The sequence below is a fragment of the Lemur catta genome, chromosome 2 (genome assembly GCF_020740605.2).
Source record: "Lemur catta isolate mLemCat1 chromosome 2, mLemCat1.pri, whole genome shotgun sequence".
Classification (NCBI taxonomy): Eukaryota; Metazoa; Chordata; class Mammalia; order Primates; family Lemuridae; genus Lemur; species Lemur catta.
In genome coordinates, this window is record NC_059129.1 from 22,602,214 (window position 1) to 22,608,602 (window position 6,389).

At 63.4% G+C, this 6,389-nt stretch overlaps 1 pseudogene; it reads right to left on the bottom strand.

The window, feature by feature from the left end:
- Window positions 1-4,139: 4,139 nt before the first annotated feature.
- Window positions 4,140-5,095, bottom strand: LOC123632006 (annotated as a pseudogene).
- Window positions 5,096-6,389: the final 1,294 nt, after the last annotated feature.

Sequence of the window (6,389 nt, forward strand, 5' to 3'; positions counted from 1 at the left end):
GGGCAGGGCCAGGCGGGCTGGAGCGGGGCTGGGGGCTCTGATGGGCGCCCAGGGCGCAGCAGCCCGCCCCCACCCCTCCTTGGGAGCCCCCTCCCCGCCGGCCCTGGTCCCAGATTCAGTTCTCGGGAGTCGGACAGCTGCGGGGATCCCCCAGCGCACCCCGAGAGGCAGGCGGGGTGGGGGTGTTGGGGGGCGAGCTGGAGAAGTTTGGAGACCATCGCGCCCGGCCGGGGGCCGGCAGGCGGACCGGCGGCGTACCTGGCGCGGCTGAGCTCCCGACTCCGGGTTCCGGCAACAGCGACTCCGGTGGCAGCCCGGGCTCCCGGTGCGGCTAGGCGCCCGTGCTGCCCGCCATCCCGCGGCTGCCGCTCCCCTCCGCCACCCGCAGCCGCCTCACACTTTTTGCCCGCCTTTCCTTTTTTTGGTAGAAAACCGCTCCCCGGGCCGAGCGCTCGGCGCGCCAACTCCTCCGCCCTCCCGCGGCCCGACTCCCGCAGCCCCCGGAAAAGCCAGCTTTCCTCCCGCCGAGCTCCCCGCTTTTTAATAAAATCCAGGTAGCGCCGGTTTAAAGAATCCCAAATCTCCATATACAGCCCGGGATTGGAAAAGGTACATTACACAACCCCCCTTTCAAGTTCCTCTCGCTGGATCTAAAAAAAAAAAAAAAAAAAAAAGGCAGCGGGGGGGGGAGTGGGGGAGGGGAGCACTCTTGCAAAGAAACACGCATTGTTCCCGGCGCCCGCCACCCCCCCCCGGGCCGGCCCCCGACCGCCCCCCATTGGCCGCGCGCGCCGCCAATCACGCGCATGTAAACACCTTGGCCCTCAGCCATTCCTATAAAACCAATTACGGACCTAGGGGCTCCAGCAGTTTCCAGGCTCCCCTCGGCGGGGCTGAATGATCAAAACTGGTGGTGAGAATTTTTCCGGGCCGTTTCTAGGCAGCCCTCCCCCTTCACCAGCTCAGACTCCCCCCTTTCTCCTTCTCCTCCCTTTTCCTCCCCCCTCCCCCAGCGTCTGGGCTGAGTGATCAAAATAGAGGAAGATGGTTGTCGCCGCAATCCAGGGCTTTGCAAGGCGCGGTTTAATGGGCCGCCTGTCAGCTTCCTGCTTGCAGGAGGAGGTGACAAGCCGAGCGAGCCGGGGAGGGCCTGGGGCCCGGCGGGCTGCACCCCGCGCCCGGGCCCCGGCCCCCCACCTCCCCTGGGGTGCGCCTCTGGTACGCGCGGTGGAGACGCCAAAACAGACAAGGGCTGCTTTTTCCTTTTTTTTTTTTTCTTTTTTTTCTTCCTTTTGAAACAAAGCAGCAATTCATTCCCTCTCCCCCAGCAGCGCGGTTGGGTGGGATGGGCTGGCGAGAAGGCCGTTTTCCTAGCCCTGGCCTGCGGGTCCCTCCCTGTAACGCGGTGTCAGATGGTTACTGATTAATATTTTGGAGAGGCCGCGGCGGCGGGCAGCGGGTGAGTCTCTAATCTTCTAAAAGGGGTTCCTATAGAAACGCGGACCGGGGCGCGCCCCCCGCTCGCCCCAAGCTGGGGCTGCGGCTCTTGGAACAGCACGCCCCTCCCCAAAGGCTCCTCTTTGCGTGGGCCCTCCCTTCCCTTTCTCTGCCCCCCCCCCAAAAAAAATCAGAGCAGAAAAAAGGATTAGATCGGCTGAGCGCAAACTGAATCCCTCTCGATTCTGACATTTCAGCCTATTAGCATTTCTCCACGGGGCCTTCTGAAACCTATTAAAGTGTAATATTAAAAACCTCTTGGCTGGGGGCCCCTCTCGCCTTCCATCCGCCGCGCCCCCTCCAGGGAGGGCGAGACCGGGAAAAAAAATCTGTTGAGCTCAGAGGAAGCAGCAGCCAAGCCCAAAAAGTGCTTGGCTGGCCACGGCGGCCGTAGGGGGAGGGGAGCCCCAATCCCCCAGACTTTGTACTTTTATTTTGCGCTTTCAGCAAAATCCTTTCTGGGTTGAGTAGCCGGGAGCTGCCCGCGGCAGACCTACCTGACTAGGGGCGCAGGGAGTGCGGACCACGCAGGAAGGACTGTCCCGGGGGCCCCGCACCCTCTCTCCGCAGCCAGCCTCGCAGGCTCCCGAGCCCGGCTAGGCATTACATACCCTCGAAAGGAAGCTTGGAGGGGCAGGAATCCTGGCCGATCCTGCCTCGGAGAGGAACCGCAGTGATAGGATTTTAATTAAAACAAGAGAAGCCCGCTCTTTCGTCCCGCGCTGCGGACTCAGCGTTTTTGCACTGCTGGTTCTTTTTTTCAACCTATTTTTTAAGGCAACTTTTCTGGAGAGGGGGAAGGAACGAGCTAGTCAGTGCCCATTCGTTCTATTTTCCTTTCTCCACTTTTAGAAAAAAAAGGGGGCTAGGCTTCGAGAGCGAACTGGGGGTGTCTAATTTAATTCCAGGATAAATTTGAGGAAAAAAGTTCAGCCTCTTGAGGGCAGTTTCAAGTTGCCCTTCCTGGAGCCTCCTGCGCTGGTTTCTAGGCTGCCCTCTTTTGGAAGCTGGAGCTCCGAGGGGGGAGGAGGGAGGAGTGTGAAGGAAAGAAAGGAACGAAAATAGCTGGAGCCGAGGGGGACGAGCCGCGGTGTCCGCGCTTGGAGCTGGGCGCGCTGGACTCAGTGGCGGCCTCGGCAGTCGGGGCGGCGGGAGGCGCCGGGTGCAGCCCCGGGACGGCCAGGAGTAAAGACGGAGAGGAGGGGGGTTAGAGAAAGGAGGTATTGTGTCTGTGTGCCTTAGGGGAGGGGGGGTGACTACAGGAATAAATAAATGCAGTGGAACTGCGCTGGGCTGCTGGAAGTCAAGGCAGAGGAAGGGGCCGAGTGTGGGGGCGCCGAGCACCCTCTTGTCCAGAGGCCTTGCGCGTTCCCAGTAAACCCTCCCACGCCCCAGTCCCCACCGCTTCCTCCAATATTCGGAGCCCAGACCCTAATCTTCCACCCCGTTATCCCGCCTGGGATCTGGAATGTTTTTATTTTAATATAGCTCAAGAAAAAAATGTATCTTGAGAGAGTTGGGGTGGGGAATACAAAAGGCTTGCGGGGTGGAAAAAAACAAAGGCCTATTTTTATAAATGTTTAATGTTTTCACCCCTGGATGCTCCAAGACGCCATAATTGTGACGGCGGGGTACGTGTGCCATAAATCATTTAGTTGCTAATAAAAATTCTGCCTGTTTGCCCTGGATTTGCCAATGGCGTTTGCATTTTTCAAGTGTGTGCCTGATCGGCGTGGCGAACCGAGCAGGCATTTCATTAGGGCCGCGATTCGGGGCAGGCGACGCCCCCGCCCCCTGGGCTTTGTGGCCCTGGCCCCTCGCGCCGCCCTCCCTGCACACCACCGCACTTGCGGGACCTGCCGCGCTGCCCTCCAGCCGCCTGAGCCCGGCCTGGGCCCAGGGCCTGGGGACGCAGCGGCGGCGGCGGTTCCCGGCTGCCAGGCGGAGCGCACGGAGCAGGTTCTGCCCGCTGCCCGCGCCGTTCTCCAGGACCGGCGCGCGCGTAGGGGAGCGGGTGAGCCACGCCGAGAGGCCACCCGCCCTGGCTGACCTGTACGCTCGCCGATCTTTGCCCGCTCCCGGGCCCCGCGCCCCGGTGCCCCTCAGTGGCTGAGTAAACAGCGACCGGGAGCCATGTTGGGGCGGGGGCCCGGTACCAGGCGAAGTCGCGGGTGCAGCCCAGGCTCTCTGGGAGACCCCCGCCATTCGTAGGGGGGCCCTTGGGACACCCCTGGCCGGACTTTAAAGTCTGGGAAAACGCCCTTCCTGCTCTGATGGGCCACATTTAAATGTAAAAGCCAAGCTTGGGCGCCTTGTGCGGGGAGCAACCGCACAGGCCGCAGCCCGCCCGGGCCCAGCCGCCATCTTCCGTGCCCCACCCCCACCTTCTCATACTTATGTTTACCCAGCGGGATCGGTGGCCAAAAACAGTGTGTTGACGCAGGTGTGTGTGTGTGTGTGTGTGTGTGTGTGTGTGTTTTGTACTGACAGGGCGGAAAATCGGATCGGCTGGGGGTGGGGGGGACCTCCTCGCAGCCCCAAACCGCAGTTCCCGGAGAACCCGCCCAGGCCAACCTCAGCCAGACCCAGCGCGGTTGTCCGCGGCAGCCCGGGCCACCAGAGCCCCGGCCTTTTGTGGGTTCCTAGGCTGCTGGCTCCGGCCTCGTCTCTCTGGACGCGTCCCGACTGACAAAATTCTCCCTTTTTGTTTTACAACCAAAGGACAGGCCAACCTCGAGTCCGGCTGTCTCCCCTGCTGCGCCTTTGACGCTGCAGCTTCGGCCCCCGCGCCTGGCTGGCCTGGTGAGCCGCGGGCAGGTCCGACTCCCTCGATCCCGCACCTTCCTCAACTCTGCCCTGTTCAACTTACAGCCCTGCTCTTCCCGAACCCTGGTCGCGTGGACACGTTCTTCCCTTACCCCTCCCCCAGAAACGAGCCAGTATCCTTTCCTAGGCGCGCCTAGCCGAGCCACTCCACCGGTCGCCCCGAATCGCCTTTCCCGGTGGGGCCCGAAGCCCCCGCTCTCCGCCGGCATCTCCGTGAAGGGGACCCCAAGGGATCGCCGGCTTCTGCTGCCTGCTTGGGAGACCGTGTAGTCGGGTCTCTTGAGCGCCGGTTTCCGAAGGCCCTAAGTCCGGCGACCGGGGAGCTCCTGGTCGGGTGCTGCTAAAACCCGGAGAGGCTATGGCCGGGAAAGCCATGTTAGCCATCCTCTCGATGCGACTGGCCCAGCCGCGATTCGGCACCGAGCCGAGGTTGGGCCAGCCTAGCCGAGAGCCGCCCCGACCCGTCTGGAAGACCGGGGACGCGGCGCCAGCGCCCCGCACGCCGCGGACAGCAGGGCGCACGGCGCGCAGAGCCGGGGCTCATGCGCCAGGCCGGCCGGGCGGATTCGCGCTCCTCTCAGCCACGCCTCCGGCCCTGGCCTCTTCCTCCGGCCGGGGTCGGGGTTCCACTCCACTGTTTGGCTGCTAGAGGACGGAGACGCGCTGAGCGCGCAGGGGGCCGGTTGCGGCCATAAATCTCCGGGCGGGCCCTCCTTCCAGCTGCTCACGCGCTGGTGCTCCTGGCCCGCCTCGCGTCCCGGGCCGCGCCGGGCGTCCTGCTCTCCCCTTCACGGCCTGGGAGGTCCGAGACTGCGCAGGGAATCAAGCAGGAGCTTCTCCGTTTGCCAAAGAGAGGGAACGGCGTGGCCCACTCGGTGCCACCACCATCCATCCCCGCGGGCGCCGGACCCCGAAGTGGCCGGGCCTCGGGCCTCACAGGACCACCGCGTTGGGGTAGGGGCGCCCGGGCCGGGGACTTCCTCCTAGGAAGGGTCGGTGAGGCTAGGATGGGCGCGCGGCCATCCGCTCGAGCCTGCACCATGGAGGGGCGACGGCAGGGTCAGGGTCGGAGCGGCTTCTCAGAACTCAGTTTGTAGCCTCTCCGCGGCCCCGGCCTTAATCCAGCGCCCGCAGAGCCGCTCAATAGGCTTTTTTTTTTTTTTTTTTTTTTTTGCGCGGCGAGGACCGAGCGGGGTGCCTGCAGGCGCGGCACCCGGAGGCGGAGGCTCGCCTGGCTCCCCATCCCGCGCGGCCCCACCTCCCCCTCCACACCGCGGGATGGCCCAGGCTTTTCGCCGCTGGGCACCGGCTTGGATCCCTCGTCGGCCGCCCGCTTTGGCGTACATAGCCGAACCATCCTGAAAGCAGGAATCGGTAGTTCGCTGGTGGCAGCCTAGTGGGGGAGGAGGTTTTTCTACCCGAACAGTCGTGGGACGCCCGGGGGGCAGATCCAGAGACGGTGCATTTGCAATAATGCCGCTTAGTTTCTTTGCCAGAGGGGTGGGCACAGGTCTTCGCGCTGATGCCCTGCATCAGCCGAGCAAGCTGTGCCCACGATGGAGGCCAGTCACCTCCGAGTGGGCTTTGCACGGGACTTCGGGTGGGGACAGCCACAGAAGAGGGCGCATTCACGCCCTTCTGGATTCCTCCCCAAAGTCTCACCGTGCCAGTGACACCACTGCGAACCGGGGGTGGCATATGCCGGGGACGAGGGAGTTGGGAACCTCGCTCTGAGGACGTTCTCACCCAGGGAGCTTCGGCTCCTTCCTTCACTTTCTAGAAGCACTTTGGAGGGACGGAGGGCTTCCGGCCGAGCCCAGAATTTGGGCGCTCGCCTCGGCGGTGGGAGCGTCGCCTGGGAGCTCAGAGGCTGCCGAGCCACATTCCGGCCGAGCCTCCCCAGCCAGGCCCAGCCCCGCCGCGGCGCCCTAGGACGCGCCTCGGAAAACAAAGCGCTGCGGTTTCAGCCCAAGGTTAAAGTCCACCGCGAGCGTTTTTTTTCCTCCGGAATCTAAGAGCGATAGCGTTTCTCCAAATAAACCGCCAATAAATCACCTCCCAGGGGC